The sequence below is a fragment of the Paramisgurnus dabryanus genome, chromosome 14 (genome assembly GCF_030506205.2).
Source record: "Paramisgurnus dabryanus chromosome 14, PD_genome_1.1, whole genome shotgun sequence".
Taxonomy (NCBI): domain Eukaryota; kingdom Metazoa; phylum Chordata; class Actinopteri; order Cypriniformes; family Cobitidae; genus Paramisgurnus; species Paramisgurnus dabryanus.
This window is the reverse complement of record NC_133350.1, coordinates 35,120,402-35,142,917: the sequence shown is the minus strand read 5'-3', so window position 1 is coordinate 35,142,917 and position 22,516 is coordinate 35,120,402. Positions and strand designations below refer to the sequence as shown.

The 22,516-nt window shown below is 38.8% G+C and overlaps 1 long non-coding RNA gene across 3 annotated transcripts; it reads left to right on the top strand.

The window, feature by feature from the left end:
• Positions 1–15,843: 15,843 nt before the first annotated feature.
• Positions 15,844–22,192, top strand: LOC135758141 (uncharacterized). Of its 3 annotated transcripts, XR_010536446.2 has the most exons (5): positions 15,844–16,339; positions 16,848–16,943; positions 17,880–17,935; positions 18,018–18,077; positions 21,128–22,192. It is a non-coding gene; the product is annotated as an uncharacterized lncRNA (long non-coding RNA). The 3 variants fall into 3 exon arrangements; XR_010536445.2 differs by having other exon boundaries at positions 15,844–16,943; XR_012335034.1 differs by having other exon boundaries at positions 15,844–16,943; positions 17,849–17,935.
• The last annotated feature ends 324 nt before the right edge of the window (positions 22,193–22,516 follow it).

The window sequence follows — 22,516 nt, the reverse complement described above, 5'->3', positions numbered from 1 at the left end:
GACAAGGCAGGGAGGTGAAGCTTGTTTTTCCTTTTTTTGTGAACCACTATCACTTTTTTCATCATTTTTGAACTCCAGCGGAGATGGGTCTGTCTGCAAGAGAGGGGCGTAACTATTGCTCCAGCGAGCGTTTTATAGCGCTACAATGTTCATGAAACCATAACGAAAAGAGGCGTTTCCCAACGTCTTGGCGCAAATTGTAGAGTTAATTTGATTGGGCGGTGAATTATATAATTCAAGTCACATTTTCCAATAACGTCTTGTTATTTTATTATACACAAATCAACCACCTATGATTTGACAATCTCATTTCCTCCAGCCAATCACGGGCCCCCTAATCCCGCGGGCCCTGGGGCTTCAGCCCCACCTAGCCCTTATGTTAATCCGGCCCTGGTTGCACACTGTTGCACACTTTTTGCACACAGCAGGCTTTTAAAAAAGTCAGCAAAAAATGGGGGTCCTGTGCCCCAGTAGAGCTTTATGTCTAGCAATGCCCCTTATATGAAACACCTGACTCCACTAATCAGACTCCTTCCAGAATATTTGAAATGTATAAAGATGTATTTCAAGCACAAAATTATTTTGCCCACATAGGTGCCATGAGGGCCCCACATTATTATCCCACATGAGCAAACCTATATGGGGCCCACATAGTGAAACCCACATGGGACCCACATATATTGCCCATGTGAAGCCCATGCACACATGTAACCCATGCTGCCCAGATGGGACCTACATGTGGCCCACATTTCAATGTTGGCTGGGAATATGGAAAATTATAAATTACTTATACTCTAATTATAACTCCAGGGTACCTAATGTAATATTATTTGTATGTATGACTTATTGGCTATTGATTTTTTCAATATTCATATTCGCTACTTACCTGATAAAAGTGTATTGTATATGTCTCCAAGCCACGTCGGCAAATAAAATATAACAGCACATCACTATTATTTCGGTATAGACTGTATTTGTCAGAATCCTGCCAGATCCTTGTTTTTATTTAGATCTAGTCATCATGGCAGGGTTCTGACAGTACAATGTTTTATGTGGGAGATGCGTGGTGTTAGTATTGATTTATTCTGACCACGCATTTCCCGGGTCTCGTCACTTTTTCCCCGATCCCTTACTTGTGATTTTTCCAGGTGTTTGTAATTTACTTTCTCCCTATTTAAGAGTCCTTGTGTTTGTTGTCAAGTGCGGGTTCGTCTGTATTACTATGTTGGTCTTGCCAGTCAAGTGGTTCCAGTGTGTTCCTGTTTAAGTTTAGTGTTTTGTTTATATGTCATGTTTAGTGTAGTTCTGTATAGTTTAGTGTTTGCCCTGTTTGTTTGCCCCCTAGTGGGTTTTGTTTTCAGTTTTGTTTAATAAATAATTATTCTGTCCTTATCCGTGTCTGCATTTGGGTTCTCTGTGTCCTGATTCCTGACAGTATTATAATAGCAAAAGTGCAGCTAATTTAATTTGGTTTGCGGGCTGTATATTAAAGTGGTATTTGTTACCCACTTGTACTGTGTATTTACCAGGTATGTCTTACCTTTGTGGATTGTAAATAAAAGTGGTCTTTGTTAACCCCTGGTACTGTGTATTTACCAGGTAATTCGTACATTTGCGGGCTTTAAACTAAAGTGGTGCTTTGTTTACCTCTTGTTATTAATTTAGTTATAGAGTAAATACCATAAACATACACAAGATTGTGATCTTTATTTTAACAACAACTTATTTCAAAACATCCTTACAACACTATATTTAAGTCAACACTTATTAACTTTTATTTCAAATAAAAGTCATGACAATTTTCATTGTTTTTGTGGCTTAGCTTCCTCTGTTGGTCTTCTTGTTCACCAAGTACTCAGATGTTGAGTTGATGTAGTCTCACAAATGTAGCTGTTCTGCATTACATATAAAAAAATTATACTGTAAATTAAATCGGATCCTGCTCACATCACTCGCAGCCATACTCCACAGTGTAGAACGTTTTTAAACCCCTTTGTTTGTTTCAGTGCGAGCTGGATACCCATCTGCTGTTGTTTCATTCTGGTTTGGCATTGCATAAATATATTTGGCTAAAATGCTTGTATTTGCACATGTTGCTAATTTTATTCTACCAGTGATAACACCTATTAAAAATGAACAAATAGGGTGCTGCTTTGTTGTCATTATTGTGACATTTGAAATAAAACATTTTTAACAAGAGTTTCAGAGTCAAGCATATCTGATTGTATGTACACAGCAAACTGTATTTACCCTATAATTTCATAGCTCAAGGGGGAACAAAGCAAAATACAAACTTCAAATTACAGCCTGCAAATGTTAGCGTTACCTGGTAAATATGGGATAAGTTGCAATTTTAATTGTACTTGCCTTAAACACAGATAACCCACATTAATTTAGCTGGACTATTAAAAGCATATTCAATTCAATTCAATTTTATTTATATAGCGCTTTTCACAAAAGTCAATTGTTTCAAAGCAGCTTTACATAAATAGAAGCAGTGAAAAGCACAGAAAACGACAGATAGCACAACAGAATACATGATAGCATGAGCAGTTAAATTTGCTGCGGCTATGACTCAATATTATAATTGCACGTATTACTAAAGCAACGTATAGAAGAGGAAGCTAGGTAAAGCCCAAAAAGGCTGCCTCCCCGGGGTGAAAAACCCCCTAGGAGAAAAAAAAAACCCCGTGCTTTTATCCGAGGAAAAATAAGTCCTAGGAGGGAAAAACCCTTGGGAGAACGGAAATGGAGATTTAGCGGAGATTAAGCGGTTCTGCCGGTGATCGTTGGTCAGGTATCAGCTGGGCATAACGTTGAAGGACGGCCAGTAGATCAGAGGTGTGCCGACTTTCACATCTACCGGGACTGGGTCTGTTTGTCTCGTCCTCGGGTCGAGGACGAGACAGGGAGAGAAAAACAAAATCGTATTAGCGTAGCAGCCGTTCATATGTATTGAAGTGTCACACAGTGATGTGGTTTAACTCAGCTTAGTTCCAGACAGACTAAATATTGCGGCATAATAATATTATCCACAGTTGAGGATTTAGCAAATTGGGGGCCCAATGCGAGGGTATATATGGTAAATAAGGGTCACCTTCCGATCTTTAAGAGAAAATGAAACCTGACGACCCGTTTGACTAAGGCCTAAAGCCCCACTGTCGTCGTTAATGCAGGTTCAGTGGCAAACGGGTCTATATTGTATACCATTTACAGGACCAGGAGAAGACGCCAAAAACATCGCAACCCGACCATACGTGTTAACCCGTTTGACTAAGGCCGGAAGCCCCACTGTCGTCGTTAATGCAGGTTCAGTGGCAAACGGGTCTGTATGGCATACTATTCATAAGACTTACGATAGCGCCAAAATCGCAGCCCGACCATACGTGCCAACCCGTTTGACTAAGGCTGGAGGCCCCACTGTCGTCGTTAATGCAGGTTCAGTGGCAAACGGGTCTGTATGGCATACTATTCACAAGACACACGAAAGCGCGAAAAACGCAACCCGACCATACATACCAACCCGTTTGACTAAGGCTGGAGGCCCCACTGTCGTCGTTAATGCAGGTTCAGTGGCAAACGGGTCTGTATGGCATACTATTCATAAGACTTACGATAGCGCCAAAATTGCAACCCGACCATACGTGCCAACCCGTTTGACTAAGGCTGGAGGCCCCACTGTCGTCGTTAATGCAGGTTCAGTGGCAAACGGGTATGTATGGCATACTATTCACAAGACACACGAAAGCGCGAAAAACGCAACCCGACCATACATACCAACCCGTTTGACTAAGGCTGGAGGCCCCACTGTCGTCGTTAATGCAGGTTCAGTGGCAAACGGGTCTGTATGGCATACTATTCACAAGACACACGAAAGCACCAAAATCGCAACCCGACCATACGTGCCAAACCGTTTGACTAAGGCCGAAAGCCCCACTGTCGTCGTTAATGCAGGTTCAGTGGCAAACGGTGGCAAACTATTTAATGCAATTCATTTTAAGTGTTCATGTAGAAAAGGTTTTTATTTATTTATTTGGTTGGTCTGTGTTATGACCGTGAGTGCTTTGTTCCGTGAAAATAACTATTGCGAGTTAAGAACCTTTACTAGACAAATTATGCGAATGCTTTGTTGAAGAGAAAAGTTTTAAGTCTAGATTTAAAATGATCGACTGTGTCTGATTCTCGGACATCGGTTGGTAAATCATTCCAGAGCTTAGGGGCTAAGTAGGAAAATGATCTTCCACTTTTAGACACTTTTGATAGTCTAGGGATAATCAATAGGCCAGAATTTTGCGACCGTAGTGTGCGTGATGGATTGTATTCTGATAGTAATTCTCTAAGATATGAGGGTGCTAAGCCATTTAAAGCTTTGTAGGTGATTAATGATATTTTAAATTGGATGCGATATTTAACTGGTAGCCAGTGTAAAGATGCCAGAATTGGGCTTATGTGGTCATACTTCTTAGATCGAGTAAGTACCCTTGCAGAAGCGTTTTGAACTAGCTGAAGCTTGTTGACCTGATTTGAATGGCATCCCCCGAGTAGCGAGTTACAATAGTCTATTCTAGAGGTCATAAAAGCATGAATAAGCTTCTCTGCGTCAGATGTAGACAGTATATGGCGTATTTTTGACTATCAAAGGATAAGTTGCTGTCGAACATCACACCTAAGTTCCTAACCGTGGAAGATGGCACCACAGTACAGCCATCTATGTGCAATTTGTAATCTGACATATTATGTTTGTAGCGATTTGGTTCAATAATAAGTACCTCTGTCTTATTGGAGTTGAGCTTAAGAAAGTAATGTGCCATCCAGTCACTAACATCGCTAATGCAGTCTTTTAGCTTAGAAAACGTGTGTGTTTCGCTGGGATGCGAGGAGATGTAAAGCTGGGTATCATCCGCATAGCAGTGAAAACTTATGTTGTGTTTCCTGATAATGTCTCCTAGGGGTAACATGTATAACGAGAACAGGATTGGGCCTAAAACTGATCCCTGCGGTACACCGTATTTAACCAGGGAGTGATATGACTCTTCCTCATTTACATAAACAAAGTGATAGCGATTGGTTAGATATGACCTAAACCAGGCTAGCGCCTGACCACTGATACCAACATAGTTTTCTAGTCTATTGAGTAGGATTCTGTGGTCTATTGTGTCAAATGCTGCACTAAGGTCTAGTAATATAAGAATTGAGATTTCACCACGATCGGATGTTAATAGGAGGTCATTTGTAACTCTAAGCAACGCTGTCTCTGTGCTATGGTGGGGCCTGAATCCTGATTGGAACTTTTCATATGTACTATTATTTGTCAAGAATGTGCGTAACTGGCTTGCCACTACCTTTTCTAATATTTTCGAAAGAAAAGGGAGATTTGAGATTGGTCTAAAGTTATTAAGTTCTCCTTGGTCAAGCTGTGGTTTTTTAATCAGCGGTTTAATAACTGCTAGTTTGAAAGCTGTTGGAACGTATCCTATTTCTAGCGATGAGTTAAAGATATTTAGAACCGGGGTTGACACTACAGGGAATACTTCTTTAAGTAGTTTTGTGGGAACGGGGTCTAATATACAGGACGATGATTTGGATGATGTGACTAGTTTAGAGAGCTCATCTATTGTAGTAGGTTTAAATGAATCAAGATGTTCGTATGGTAGTCTAGTGTTAAGTGAACTAATGGGTAGAGTGGTGGCTGCCTGGGTAGCTACGATGTTTTCCCTAATAGCCGAAATTTTGTTAGAAAAGAAGTTCATGAAGTCGTTACTATTGTGTTGAAGTTTACTATTGGTTTCTGTTTGTTCTTTGTTTCTAGTCAGTTTCGCAACTGTGCTAAAGAGGAAACGAGGGTTATTATGATTCTCATTTATAAGCTTGCTAAGATATGTAGATCTGGCGGTTTTAATAGCCTGTCTGTAGTGTTTAACACTCTGTTTCCATGCTGCGCGCCATACTTCTAACTTTGTGCTTTTATAATTTCTTTCCATTTTTCTAGCTGCCTTTTTAAGGGCTGCTGTGTGATGGTCATACCATGGAGCTGGTGGTTTTTCTTTGAATCTCTTTTTTCGAATGGGAGCAACGGCATCCAATGTGTTAGAACAGACATTGTTTAGGTTTTCTATTTCAATATCTAGATCGTCACAGTTATCTGCTACATGTTTCATTTGGGACAGGTCTGGAAGAGTGCTAATAAAGCTATCTTTAGTGGTGGAAATTATTGTTCTGGCTAGTCGGTAGCATGTTGTAGATTGAGTGATCCTATCTAGAAGTACAGTGTATGACACAAGGTAATGGTCAGAAACTGCATCACTCTGAGGTGATATTTCGACGTCATTAATATTGAGTCCGAGTGACAGAATTAAGTCTAATGTGTGATTACGAGTATGCGTTGGCCCTGTCACGTTTTGTCTAATATTGAGAGAATTTAGAACATCTATAAACGCACGTCCTAATGCGTCTTTTGGGTTGTCCACATGGACATTAAAATCACCAACAATAAGAGCTTTATCTACAGTGACTACAAGCTCAGATAGGAAATCTGCTATTTCATTAAGGAAATCTGCATGGTGACCCGGTGGTCTATAGATTGTCGCTAAAGCAAAAGAAAGCTGTTTGTGGTTACGATCCGTTATTTCCATATTTAACAACATTACTTCAAATGATTTAAATTTTAGCTCAGATTTTTGGTTTACTTTAAACATTGTGTTGTATATTGTAGCTACACCACCCCCTCTCCCCTTTAATCGAGGTTCGTGTTTATAATAATAGTCTTGTGGGGTGGATTCATTTAAACTAATGTAGTCGTCTGCTTTAAGCCAGGTTTCTGTTAAACAGAGTACATCTAAGTTTTGGTCTGTAATTATTTCATTGACAATAGGTTCTTTATTGGTAAGCGATCTAATGTTAAGAAGGCCGAATTTTAAGATTCGAGATTCATCTGTTAATGTATTGTTTTCTAATTTTATTTGAATCAGATTTGTACCAGATGTAACAAGCGGTGCCCTGTATTTATTTGTTCGGGGAACAGATACAGTTGAAATGTGCTGATATTTCGGTAAGATTGACTCGAAGTGCTGGGATATAAGTGGTCTTGACATATCACGGCAGCTAACAGATGGACGGTTAAGCCGATCCGTCTGTTTCCTGACCTGGGCCCTGGATAGTCATACTATATCAGAATTAAGACTATTGATCAGATTTTTAGTGAGTATAGCACTTCCTTCCGATGACGGATGAAGGCCATCTCGGGTTAGGAGAAATGGTCTTCCCCAGAAATGCTTCCAATTGTCTATAAACCCTACATTATGCTGAGGGCACCACTTTAACATCCATCCATTGAGAGACACTAATCTACTATGTGTTTCATCTCCCCGGTAGGCGGGGAGGGGACCAGAGCATATTACATTGTCTGACATTGTTTTTGCAATTTCACACATCTCCTTAATATTATCTTTGGTGATTTCCGACTGGCGGAGCCTAGTGTCATTCGTGCCGGCGTGAATAACAATCTTAGAAAACTTCCGCTTAGCATTAGCCAGCACTTTAAGTTTGGATCTAATGTCAGACGTTCTGGCTCCCGGTATACAGTCGACTATGGTGTTTGGTGCCTCAATGTTAGTGTTCCTGAGTATAGAATCTCCAATGACCAGGGCACTTTTAAAAGGTGTTTCAGCTGGTATACTCCTTAGGGGATCGAATCTGTTAGAAATTGTCGTTACGTTATGGGTCTTAGAAGGACGCCTTATATGACTATGCCGCCTAACAGTCACATATCAGTAATGTACTGTAGGCTACTAAAATAAAAAAGATTTGCTGTTATATTTTATTTGCCAATGTGGCTCATAGACATTGACTGTATACAATACACTTTCATCAGGTAAGTAGTGAATATGAAAAATTTACAATAAAATCATAAAAAAATCAATACATAATTTCCCCATAGACTTGCCTAACTCATACATAAAACGTAATATTACAATAGTACCCTAGTTATAAAATACTTAATAAATAATTTATAATTTTCCATATTCTTACCACCTTATTACCCCAAACTAAACATATTGTTCCCGTATACCTCCAAGTATGTACTGTAGTATGGAGCTAGAAGAGTCTCAATAAAGATAAATGCACACACTACATTTACATATGCACACACAGGATTCATAAATACACACGCAGGATACACAAATGCACACACAAAATTTAAGAAGCACAGAAGATTCACAAATGCACACAATATTCAGAAATGCACACAAAATTTATAAATACACAACCAATTCAGAAATGCAAACAACATTTACAAATGCACTCAAGATTCACAAATGCACAGGACAAGATTCAGAAATGTATTTCTGATGCACACACAAATATATCTTGATTTACAAACTGTTTTTGGTCTGTGAACTTTACTGCATTTTTTTGAGACTCCTCTGACTTGGCTCGACACACAAATGCCTTTTTTTAAACAGGGAATGATCTGCAACCAATTAGATATCTCCCTTGTTTTAGCCAATCACAAGAACGCACCCCACTTGGGGGATTGTTTACTTATAAGCCAATCACATGACCTTTAAGCTGGTTTGCCAACCGCCAATAAAACCGAAAAAGAAGTAGTTTACACAGCGTGATATGCACATGGTGCGGGCGCGAGCTAAAGTTAGCGCGGTGAAGTTCTGCCTGTCGGTTGGTTGGTTGAGAATAATTGCAGATTATTCACATTGATATTGTAATCACGATTATCTGTATTTGGTGTCCAAACATACGTCCGAAACGCACAAAAATAAGCACAAATGGATAGTTGTAATTGAGGCTTTTGGTGATTATAACAAGGCGATAACTAGCTAAACACTTTAAGTTCTACATACCGCTCCGCTGTGGTTGCCAGAAGCCATGTTGAGGTCTCAACCAACCAACTGACAGATAGAACTCCACCGCGCTAACGTTAGCTCGCGCCCGCACCACGTGCATTTCACGCTGTGTAAACTTCTTCTTCTTCGGTTTTATTGGCGGTTGGCAAACCAGCTTAAAGGTCATGTGATTGGCTTATAAGTAAACAATCCCCAACGTGGGGTGCATTCTTGTGATTGGCTAAAACAAGGGAGATATCTAATTGGTTGCAGATCATTCCCTGTTTAAAAAAAGGTAAAGTTCATTTCTGAATTGGTTGTGTATTTATGAATTTTGTGTGCATTTCTGAATTTTTTGTGCATTTGTGAATCTTCTGTGCTTCTTAAATTTTGTGTGTGCATTTGTGAATTTTGTGTGCATTTGTGTATCCTGCGTGTGTATTTATGAATCCTGTGTGTGCATATGTGAATGTAGTGTGTGCATTTATCTTTATTGAGACTCTTCTAGCTCCATATTGTACTCTGTTGTTACAAATAGGAATATTGTAAATTCTGTTTAATTACATGGTAAATAGTGAATAAAACAACATGATCTCACAAAGTTCCGTGGGATAGTCACGGAATTTTGTGCTCATTTTTCCGTGGCATTCTCACGGATCTCCGCATTTTTCCGTGGCCCTGCTACGGACTGTCTTTTTCCGTGGCATTCTCACGGATTGGTTACTCAACTGCTTTTTCCTATTTTCAAACCATTTTCGCTTCGGTTAAGGGTTAGATTTGGTTTTTGCATTAGTATGTCACTTTAACTATTGGTTTATATAATTTTTTCTGATGTATTCTTTTATATTTTCTAAACTTTAAACAATTGTCGCCTGGCGTTGGGGTTAGAGTTGGGTTTGGGTAGGGATGTCATTTCATGTAAATCTAACCCTAAACCGAAGCGAAAATGGTAAGAAAATAGGACAAAACAGTTGAGTAACCAATCCGTGAGAATGCCACGGAAAAAGACAGTCCGTTGCAGGGCCACGGAAAAATGCGGAGATCCGTGAGAATGCCACGGAAAAATGAGCACAAAATTCCGTGACTATGCCACGGAAATTCGTGAGATCAGGTTGGAATAAAAATACTTATAAAATCGTAATATAAAGCATTACCCAAACAATTTTTCATTTGCTCCTACTGTTTACTTTGTTGTTGACTTTCAGGGTCGTTCTTGTCCACTGAAGTTTGTTCTTTGTATGAGGTTTCTCTGAACTCCATCCTCCATCTTTTTTTTTGAGGACTCTGCGACCTCTTCACTTTATTCATTACTGCTTCACCTCTTTACCTCTCTCTCTCTCTCTCTCTCTCTCTCTCTCTCTCTCTCGCTCTCTCTCTCTCGTTTTTTCTTTGATCTCCAGTATGTCAAGGAGAATTAAATTGCTTTTGCTTGAACACCACTAACAGTGCTGGAACAGTTAGCACACTGATATTGTCATTTTGACATGGACTTCTCACGAGTGTGTGTGTGTGTGTGTGTGTGTGTGTGTGTGTGTGTGTGTGTGTGCGTGCGTGCGTGCATGCGTGTGCGCGTGTACATTTGCAGGCATGTGTGCACGGTTTTTGTGTTTGTCAATTTGATCCATAGTTGATTGCTTTACAGTTATGCGTGTGTTTGTTTTACAGACACCCAATTTATAGCTCACCATTGATCTCTTCTAAACATATCGGTTTGGAACAACCAGGAAGAGAAGATTGGTGTCTTCCTTTTAAAATTCTTTTGTTATTGGATATAAATCTTTTTGTCTTAACACACTGGTTCTCAACTGCAGTCCTCAGACCCCCCCCTCCCAGAACGTTTAAATGTCTCCATATATAAAACACCTGATTCAGTTCATCAGCTTGTTAGTGTGTTAATTAAGGAAGTGTTTTAAACATTCTGGCAGGAGCCTGATGAGTAGAATCAGGTGTTTCATATAAAGAGACATCTGAAACATTTTGGGAAGGGGGCCGAGGACTGGAGTTGAGAACCACTGCCCTAACAGAATACATTTACATTTAGTCATTTAGCAGACGCTTTTGTCCAAAGCGACTTACAAGTGAGGTAAACAATAGAAGCAATTATGGCAACATAAGAACAGCAATACATAAGTGCACTGGAAATAGTCTCATCAAGTCCAACACAATATACATAGCTAAGGGTATGTTAGTATTTTTTTTTTTTTTTTTTTTAGATAAAGAGGAAGGTAAATAGAGAAAGAGATAAAGAGAAGGGTAACTAAAGAAAGATAGTAAATCTGGCTAGTAAATCTGGATAGTAAATCTGGAATACACATGGCTGTCATCCACATCACTTTTTCCATAGTTGTCTGACACATGAAAATGTTATATACAAGAACATTAATGTTGAGCTTTGGTGACAGTCCTTAAAAAGGCACATTATCTCGAATTGCTCCCTGGGTGCTGTAGTGATAGCTGACCAATGCTTCACGTGTGTTTACTACTCACTGGGATTTATGCAGAGGTCACATTTTGAGTATGGGTTACTATGTGTCACTTTATAAATTTAAATTTGAATTGACCTCCAGTTTATTAAGTTTAAGTTAAGATATGCTTTTTTTCCAGTATGGTATTTTATATTATCATACTGGAGACCACAGTCTTGCTAGGACAGAACATCTTGTTCTTTTGGCTCACTCAGCGCTACGCAACTGCCATCCAACTAAACAATGAACAATTATAACATTAACCAAAACAGTCAGAAACGTATTTTTGTGAACATTTATGCTGTACACCATTTTGCATGTAAACAACATTGATCTAGAAGCACTCCTTGTTTCAGTTTTTAACACTGGACAAAATATTAATATTAATTAATATTAGAACAAAAAACAACCAACAGAAAATTTTGAACTGAATCAATATTTAAAAAAAAAGTGAACTAAAAAAATCTCTGCCTGCACCCGTGACATACGCCTCTCTCTCTCGCCAGGATCGTAAAGACGCCTAGCACAAGAGTCAGGCTTACACCTCAGTTATGGTGCCAGAGATATGGAAGCTGTTGGTCTGGCCTCTGAGGGGGCCAGACTTGTAGACTCAGGTCTCCCAACTGGGGTTGTGGAGACCATACTTTACTCCTGACAAACCCAATCAACTGCCCTCATGATTTGGTGCTGACGTTTCTGTAGGAGTGGTTCTGAGCTGGTTTTACTCCTTCCACCCTTAAAGTTTATGTGGCAGCAGTCTCTGCCTACCATACTTCCTTGGAAGGACCTCATGCTCCCAACTGAGGTGGTCTAGACCATACTTTTCTCCAAAGCTCCCTCAACTAGGAAGCTTAGGCCCTAAGTGGAGAATCTTCACCTATTGGTTTTCAGTTAACTTGACAAACCCAGTTAACTGCACAACAGGGTTCTGACACGGCACAACAGGGTTCTGTTCATTTTAGACAGTGTTTATTCTGGCTATTAGCTCCCTAAAGCGAGAAGGAGACCCTTAGGCCCTGTCGGTATCTCTTACGCGTCTTGAGTCCTTCCAGTCACTAATATCGCACCCGGGATCTCTTGTTTTAAAGAGCTGAACCATAACTTTATTGTTGTGATTACACATGCGTCCTCAGTACGACATGTCCATTACGGCATTGTTTCAGCTTCTTGTTTACACCGAGTGTTTTCCGGGTATCTTACCCGAATGAGGTTTTGGAATTTTCTGGGACCAAAGTGCTATGTGAATGAGGTTTTGGATTTTCCCCAGGGGTCCCGAAGGCCTTTCTGTACCCAAAACCAGGATATGTGACTAGGTATTGAACAGTGTGCAGGCCAAATGTTGTTTTGCAGGCCTCTTTTTCTCCCCCGTTCAGGAGTGTGGGCCAGGAAAAGCTAATTTGGTGTGTCCTGTTCGAGCATAGGAATCATATGTTCACAGGACTGCTCAGTGGAAGCCTTGGTTTACCCAGAAAGGTTTTCCGGCAACCAGGCATTCTTTGAGCTGATGGATAGTGGATACTATCCCACTCATACCCACACCTGTCACTGTGAGGGCCCACTTTACCTAGGGTATGGCTGCCTTTTAGGCCTTGGGGTCAGGGGCTTTGCTCCCCCCTTGTGGTCCCAGATACTGTTGCCTTGACTATATTCAGTATACACACTACAAGCATTTGGTAGTATGGAAGCATTGAGTTTGAGTTCTCTCGAAAGCGAACGTGTTAAGTTATGTTGTAACCCTGGTATCTTGAGAAGGGAACAAGATGCTGCGTCTCTATGCCATACTCCCTGCATTTCTGTAGGCACATGCTTCACCACTTGGTAGCGAGTGTGCTTGTTTCAGGTTACAAACGTTACCTGAGACGTTTTCTGTTGTTGTTGTTTGTTGGCATGATGTGTTTTAAACTGTTAACTGGAGCTACAATTAAAGTAGCTTAACTGTTAGGCTTAACAGGGATATCAAAGCTCATTGACTCTTGCGTGCTACATCACAGATCTGCGACATTGCTGTCTTTCAGTGGATGTGCTTTTGAAATTTGAGATGCGCACCTTGACAAAGAGAAGCTGGATTAATGTTTTCATTGATTAATAACTTCAATACTTCCCTGTAGTTCATATACTCCACACTCAAAAATAAATTAGTGCTAAATGGCACACAAAATGGTTCCCCTATGATTACGAGCCAGTGAACCACTTTTAGTGCTATTTAGCACTGTTTGTTTTTAGAGTGCAGAGAGGGCCACGGCTGCAGCACATTAGCATTTTAACTACTTTTCGCAATTCATTATTTGTTATTACACTTGTCTGTCTGTTATTTGTTATTTATTTTTTGTTCTGTATTTTTTTATAACAGAACATGATTTTACTACTATTACTACAATTTTACTACTACTACTACTACGATTTTACTATTGTTACAAAAAAATTCTCACACATTTCTGTCAATTCATTCCATAATATAAAAATAAGGGTTAGCGTGGTAACATTTTTGATAACATGGTTAAAGGGAAATTATACAGCAGTCTTTATGATATGAAAGATTTGTAAATGTTTTGTGTTTTGTAGCTGTAAAAATGTTGCAGATACGTCTACATTGTAAGCTTCAGCATCTATATAAAACATTGAAAAAACATATGTTACCTTTCGAGGGAACTTCGACGCTGCGTCAGAGCTGACGCTATGGGGAACGCCTACGGCATGACGTCTGAGTATGTATATCAAATTCGACCAATGGTTGGGCGTGACATGCTCATGCCGCTCTTGAGGGAGTGGTGTGATGTGTGTTCATTATGATAACTAACCTTTCAAAATGCTCCATTGTTCCTCCTCTGGGTGTGGAAGCCTGCGTTGCAGCTACTTCCCCTCATTGAGAGGGACGTGATGTCGTATAATCTTCCCCCAAGGGGGTTGATATATTCGAGTACAGGGTAGTGAGGGTGCACAGCTATCCTCCCTCCGCCATGTAATGTTTTAATCCAGCTCAGTATACGAGGCACGTGTCGAAGTTTAATCCGAATGGCCGGAAGGGCGTCCGCACGATAAGCTGCCAGAGCCCTTCCAACATGCTAAAACTCAGCCACACACCACTCGGGCTGTGTGTCATTGTTTTGATGAGTCAAGAGATATATGTTGTAAACACAGCCCTTCTCTTCAGCGACCGGTTCAAAGATCCGCGTCCGCTAAGGCGGTGTGCACTTATCCTTGCTATCAGGAGGGACTCGGCCCGATCGGTAGCCCGTGCTTTACTGTTTGACTGTGTCAGACGATGTTCGCGTGGCTTGCGGTTCCAGGCCCGCATCGACCGGTTTATTAAATGAGAAGTTGATCGAGGTTGTTTCTCGTAACTGCTAGTTTTAATATGTATGAACTAGCACATAAGAAAAAAAAAACTATATCATCCAGCGAATTAGATGAGAGATTTCTTACAAAATGAGTGCAATCTCAACACCAGAGGCTTCCTTTCTTTCCTGATCTCCATTATTATGCAAGTCATGGAAAAGACCATTCTCTGACCATGTTTACACAAGCACTTCAGCTAGCTTTTAAACATAATAGGCTATATTTAGAGAATGTTTTTATGTTGCATGTAACATTCTCAATATTTGTGTATAAGGCCCTATCAGGGTATGCCCTCCTGGGGAGTGTGGGTTTTATCCGCCATTTACGGGTCCACACCTCTCAGTGCCCTCCTGTATTAACTGTGAACACTCTGCCTCTCATAGTACAGAGCACAGTAAATCAGGTTCCCTTTCAGTCGGTCACTACGACGTCACGTCGTGACCGACGAATTGGGAACTCGTTTAGAGAGACCAATCTGCTTCGAATACTACTAAAACGCCAATGAACTTGGCATTGAGATATTTGCATAATGCTGGCGCCGCCCCGCCAGGTGCGTATATAAGCAGCAGGTGCAAATAGGGAAATTAGCTTTTTATCGCTTCGAAAGCCTGAAAAAATATAAAAAATATCTGATGTGTAACATTACATAGATCCTTTCATTACATCTTAAAGCTGCCTCAATGTCAATAAAACAACAAAAGAAAAACAAAGTTTAACATATAGGGCTCTATCTTACACCCGGCGCAATGCATCGCAATGCGCGACGCAAGTGTCTTTTGCTAGTTTCCACCCTAATTTTCACGTTTAGCGCCGCGTTGTTTAAATAGCAAATGCATTTGCGCCCCTTTTTCGCCCATGGACGTTCTGGTCTGAAAACGAGGTGTGTTCAGGCGCATTGTTGGCGCGTTGCTATTTTGAGCAGGGCCGTGCAGAGACAATTGGAGAGGCAGGTGCTCAAAAAATAAAAAGGGCACTTTGCTCGCTGACACGCAAGCACACAACTGAAACAAATAATAAAGTAATACAAAATAGAAAGATGATTTTAAGTCTAACGTTTTCCTTTATTTTCCTTGCAAATAGAGTGAGAGAGAAAAATCTATATAGACTGAGTTTTATATCTATATATTTATGCATTTGGCAGCCACTTTTATCCAAAACGACTTACAGTGCATTTCATTTTGTGTTTGTGTGTGTCAACAGTACACTCTAAAAAACGTTGGGTTGTTTTTTCAACCCAACTGCTGGGTTGAGCCAGTTGGGTTATTTTGTTGGGTTGTTTTATCAGTGTTGGGTAGTTTTTGTGTAACCCAACTTGTTGGGTTATATGTTGGGTAATTTTGAAGCAGAGCCAACTTAATAGATACATATAGCTGTTTCTCAATATTACTTTCTCTAGTCCACAAAATGTATTTTAAACATAAGTTCAGGCGAGAATATATATGTATAATGTTCAAATTTGCAGTCGGTTTGTAAAGTGAACGCCAATTTTAAAGTTTAATTTCAAAAAGTCGGAATGTTACCGGCGCGACCACCGGGTGTCAGTGTTGTTCTTCCCCAGAGAGAACTTCTCCCTTCCCCCACACAGACACGTCAGACTCCTCCTGCCACAGCACGCTACCTGACGCGGGAATTTAACATCACTTCAGGATTCATAAACGGTTTTTCATCGACTTATCTTTGATTTATTTGAAGGAAAAGGTTTGTGTCATTGTTTTTAATCATTTAAACTATTTCTGAATGCAAAAGTATGCAAAATGATGGTTTACAAGACATAACTCTTATTAAAAGTTTTATTAGCGTCCGTTGGCTAGTCTGTAATGCTCAGTAAATCTATATGCTTGCTTTTAAATGATTTAAATATTTCGTTTGATCAAACGTTTTATGAAATATGTCTAAAACACGGCTTGTTTTAATAATTTTAGAAACGTTAGAATGTAACGTATTCTAATGGTTTAGAAATTCAGTTTAAAACAGATAACGTTAATATGAGGAAGAAACGTGTACGTTTTAAATAAATAATCGTTTGTTGTAAAAGTTGAAATCAAACTGATGCTTTTAATATCATGTTTAGATCATGAAACTTTAGCCTTGAGTTCACAGACAGGGTGTGAACTCTCATTTGGTCTGTAAGTTACAGACATTTTTATCTTTTTCAAATGTTTTTGATGATGCCCACTTAAATCACAGTTTTGGCTCTTTTCCTCAGACCCTGATGGATAAAAGATGGATATTTTTTTCCTGGAGAAGCTAAAACAATGTCACTTTGAGGTTCTGAAACCAGCTTTTACAAAGTTATTTACAGGTAACATGAAAATGCACTTGTTTTTTATTATTTAAAGTGATATGTTTATAATACAATGAGGCATATCAAAGCATTTCTTTATTAAGAATCCCTGCTTATTTTGCTGTGAGTATGTCATTTTCAAAAGTAGTAAGGTTGCACGATTAAAGGAATAGTTCACCCAAAAGTTATATTAAACTCATGATTTACTCACCCCCAAGCCATTCGAGATGCATATGTCCATAATTTTTTAGACAAACACATTTTGAGATATTTTAGAAAATGTCTTAGATCTTTCAGTTAATCAAATGTAATGTTACAGGGTCCACTCCTTCACGTCCAAAAAATGTGCATCCATCCTTCACAAAAGAAATCCAAATGGCTCCACGATGATAAACAAAGGTCTTCTGAGGGTAATCCGTGCCGTTTTTTTGTAGAAATATCTATATTTAAACTTTATAAACAAAAATAATTAGCTTCAAGTAATACCGCCATCTTAGACTCCTCTGTATTCAGGACAGCTCTCATCTTAAATGCGGACGCGACCAAGATGGCGCCATTAGCAGAAGCTAGTTATTTTTGTTATAATTCTACAACAACACTGCACGGATTACCCTCAGAAGGCCTTTGTTTATTATCGTGGAGCCATATGGATTTATTTTGTGAAGGATGGATGCAAATATTTTTGGACTTGAAGGAGTGGATCCCATAACTTTACATTTGATTAACTGAAAGATCTAAAACATTTTCTAAAATAACTGAAAATGTGTTAGTCTGAAAAATGATGGACGTATGCATCTTGGATGGCTTGGAGGTGAGTAATCATGGGTTTAATATAATTTTTGGCCCAACTATCTCTTTAATTGTATACAATTGTCAAGCCCATCTCATCGGTATCTGTGTTATTCCCTGACCATGCCGAAAAGCTATTTGAAACTTGGGCACTGGATTTTACAGACAGAATCCTGCAACTTCCCAGCCAAGAACCAGGAGCATCAACAAATCACCTACAGGTACACTTGGGAATACAATTGTTGTTTGCTGAGTATTATGACAGTAAAGTTACTAATTTAACCTAAACATTTTTCTTTACAGAACCCCATGATGATATTCCAACTCCTGTCTACAAAAGTGGGAAGAAAATCTTAAGTTTATGTAAGTAATGGAAGTATTGCACACTGCTTTGCAAGCAACCTAAAACATTTAATATTTTGTTTGTGAACTAGCAAGAAGACATGTTTACAAGTAGGAATAGAGTCAAAACTTGGCCAAGAAAAATGTTCTTTTACTCGCAACTCTAAAACATTAACTTTAGGGACAAACGTTAAAGGAATAGTCTACTCATTTTCAATATTAAAATATGTTATTACCTTAACTAAGAATTGTTGATACATCCCTCTATCATCTGTGTGCGTGCACGTAAGCGCTGGAGCGCGCTGCAGCGCTTCGATAGCATTTAGCTTAGCCCCATTCATTCAATGGTACCATTTAGAGATAAAGTTAGAAGTGACCAAACACATCAACGTTTTTCCTATTTAAGACGAGTAGTTATACGAGCAAGTTTGGTGGTACAAAATAAAACGTAGCACTTTTCTAAGCGGATTTAAAAGAGTAACTTTATTTTATGGCGTAATAGCACTTTTGGGAGTACTTCGACTCGGCGCAGTAACACCCTCCCTCTCCCATTATGAGAGGGAGAAGGGGAGCGGACTTTTCAGGCGAGTCGAAGTACTCCCAAAAGTGCTATTACGCCATAAAATATACAGTGTTTCCTCTAGGATTTTTTTCAGCTGTGGCGGCAGGGGGCGCCCATGATGATTATAAATGTAAAAAAAAAATTTATGTAGAATATAGGCTATAGTAAACTAACATGTATTTTTTTTATCATTTTCAGGCTGTCATTTACTTTTCCTTATATTTATAGCATATTGCTTTTCTATGTTTGATCTAAATTGTATTTTATTAAAAAAACGTTACACAGCTACGTACGTAGTTAGGATATTTCATTGTAGTTTTAATGTAGTTTGCATTGCAAGTTCGTCCTCGTGTTTAGCGTACAGAGCTGTTACAAAGTCATGCAGTCCTGTTTGATAATCCGCACCGCTGTGATTGACAGAACAACCGACCAGTTATCCGACATCAGCAGCAATTTTATTTCACACCCGTACTATTTGACATAAAGACTGTGACCCCGAGCCGGTCACACCGCAAATAGACCCGCATTTTACTCGTCTATTGAGTCCCTACCTGCATCTACAACACAAATGACACGCGAATAGCCTATTACACCCGTTAAATAAAATATATTGTGCGGTTCACCCGCGGGTACCCCGACCCTGCTGTTTCGTCTGAAAACAGATAAAACAGTCTCACCGTCTGCCTCAAGTTTCTATTACCAACGTTCTTCTCTTCCACGGGAATAATGTAAGTTTCCTTACAAACAGATTCGACTATTAATGTCTTGCAGTCGCATATAAGTAGTATTCAGTATTTAGCCTTTTGTTTTGGGACAAATATCTTATAATTTAATGTGAAACTTTCTGAGTGTCGATCTAAAGCACAGACGATTGACTGACAGCTGAGCGGTCAGCAGCGCGCTGCGCTTATAGCCTATACTGAATAACTAATGGCCAGATAAGTTGATAATATGAGTACAGTGATTCCAAATGAATGTCCAAAAAACTCGTTATATGTTAAATCAAAAGTTTAATAATGTCTTTTCTCGCAGCCCTGCGCTGTGTTGGTGTAGATATGCGCCGGTGAACATCATATGCGTGATGACCTTGCAGCTTAAATTACCCTAAATTCATAGTCATAAAGATAAAAGTAAAACAACATTCGAAACTTCAAATGATGTATTTTTATTTGTGTAAACTCACAATAAGAAGAAAACCTTGTGCTTATTTATAATCATTAAAAACATGACGTGCTTTCTGCTGGTTTGGTTTTAGAGCGCGTCACAAAAAAAGAACAGAAACTCAAATACTTTTTTATTCGTTTTGTCAATTTAATAATTATTTAAGTGCAACATATTTCGTATAGGCTTATTTACTTTATTATTATTTCTCAAAACAGAAACGTAGCTTAATAATCCTCTGTTGATTTAAATCTAGTTGTGCATGAAACTAAACCCATGGAGGAAATTATGATATTTTAGGAGATTTATTTATAAATGAGTGAACAACGCAAATCCAGAAAGGAATTTATTTCTAGACAGCCAGTCCGCAGAGCGGACATTTCGGTAGCTTTTTTGCGAGCTTCCGCTGTGGGTTTTGTCTAGAAGGGATACAGCAAATGCCGAAAAGTTAAGGATTAGATTTGGAGGTAGGATTATTAGGATGAAAACAGCGGTTCTGGCTAAATTAGATACAAATACATCCTACAATCGTGTGAAATGTTGTGTTTAGAGTTGGGTTTGGTTAAAGGATTAGGATAAAACTGTGCTCATCCAACGAGATTTCGTTTGCTGTATCCCTTCTATCCACAACCGCAGGCGTGGCGGGGATGTTTTAGGAGTGGCGGGCCGCCACGATTGAATGTATATAGCGGAAACACTGAATATAGTTCCTCTTTTAAATCCGCTTAGAAAAGCGCTACGTTTTATTTTGTACCACCAAACTTGCTCGTATAGCTACTCATCTTAAATAGGAAAAACGTTGATGTGTTTGGTCACTTCTAACTTTATCTATGAGTGGTACCATTGAATGAATGGGGCTAAGCTAAATGCCATCGAAGTGTCGCAGCGCGCTCCAGCGCTTATGTGCATGCACACAGATGATAGAGGGATGTATCAACTTTTCTTAGTTAAGGTAATAACATAGTTTAATATTGAAAATGAATAGACTATTCCTTTAATGTCCAGCCCTGTATTCATTACATAATATATGCTAATAAAGTGTTGGCTATATTAAGTAATAAGGGCAAGTATGCAGGTTGATGCAAAATCTAAAAAATCGGGCTTACTGCCAGGTAAAGTGACGTGGCAGAATCTGAAATTACTGTGAATCTGAGTTATTGGCATGAACAAAGAGTATATTGTAAGGTTATTGAAATAAAACAGAAATTTATACATTTCATTACAATTAAACTACATACTACATTTGTGTGTATGAAATATGAATTGTTTGGTTTTGTATAATAATGCTGCATCATGCATTTAGAGTCTTTGCCTGCATTCTAACAAGTGTTTTGTCTGTTTTCAACAGGTTGGGACCAACATGGTTGCATTCTTCTGAGAGGCTGAGGTGACAAAACCATTCCCATTTGTCCTTGGATTGGAAGATGACGATCTCTGCCATCAAGCCTTCGTTGTTTTTGACAGACAGTCACTCCAGCAATACACCCTCTTTGGTGATGTTGACATGTTTTAAACTTTTTTTATGTTTTGGACATTAATTTTACTAAGCAGTGCACATCAGTGTGGGTGTTTTTGAAGACTGTTGTTTACAAACTCCCAAGAACGGAATCCCTTTCTATAAGAAGTCTGTGTAGTTATTTGTCATGCTAGGGTGATAACTCATGTTGATCATATATTGACTGTTTGTGCAACTTAGTGTTGATCTTATGTGTTACATTAACCATTTCTTATTACACGGTTCTCTAAAATGCTAGATTCTGATTGGCCAGTTGAGACATTCTACTACTGCTCAAAACTAAAAACTCTAATGCTGCAAATCATTTTGACAGGTACAGTTTTTTATTACACAAAAATTAAATATCAATGTCTATTAATTACATATCCGACATTAAATTTACAAATGAATAAACCAATGTGTTTGTGACATTTGTCCTGAAGAAACTGTTGGGGCTTTTTTCTGTGATGACATGCTGCCAATACATTATCCCTTACTTGTACAACTTTTTACTTGATGTAATTGTAATGTTAACCGGGTATCTGTCATTTTAGATTGTGAGATATAATACTAATATATTTTTTTTATTAGAAAGTTGATTGTTTGTGTAGGGCTATGTACTCTTTTATTGTTCATGTGCAATAAATATGCTTTTTCAATTAAATCTATGCTTTGTTATTTATAGACACCACAATGAAAGGTATGAAAGCAATTTAAACCACAAAATTTCAGCTTTAAACACATTAACCAAACGTTGGGTTGTTTCAACCCAACAAAAAGTTATTTCTACCCAACAGATGGGTTAAAAAATCAACCCAACTGGTTGGGTTGATTGTACAACCCAACTTGTTGGGTTAAAATAACCCAGTGTTGGGTTGGTCCATATTTAACCCAATGTTGGGTTGCAAAACAACCCAAGTTGGGTTAATTTTAACCCAACGTTTTTTTAGAGTGTATATGCAGTTTTGAAATTATATGATATTATTGCATTGTGACATTAAGATATTTATTACGTTTACAGTCTTGTGTTTTTGTTGTCATATTTAAAATATAATTCTATTCTATTCTAATCCTGTTCAAAATTTGTATACAAAGAGAGTAGCCTATAGTTTTGAATCGTGTTTGTGTTGTGTTTTTGCACACTTTGATGCCTTGATGACAGGGCAATAAAATAATGACATTCATCTCTCCTTTCATTCATTTCATGAAGCCTCTAGTACTTTCTTTATTTTCAGGTAAACT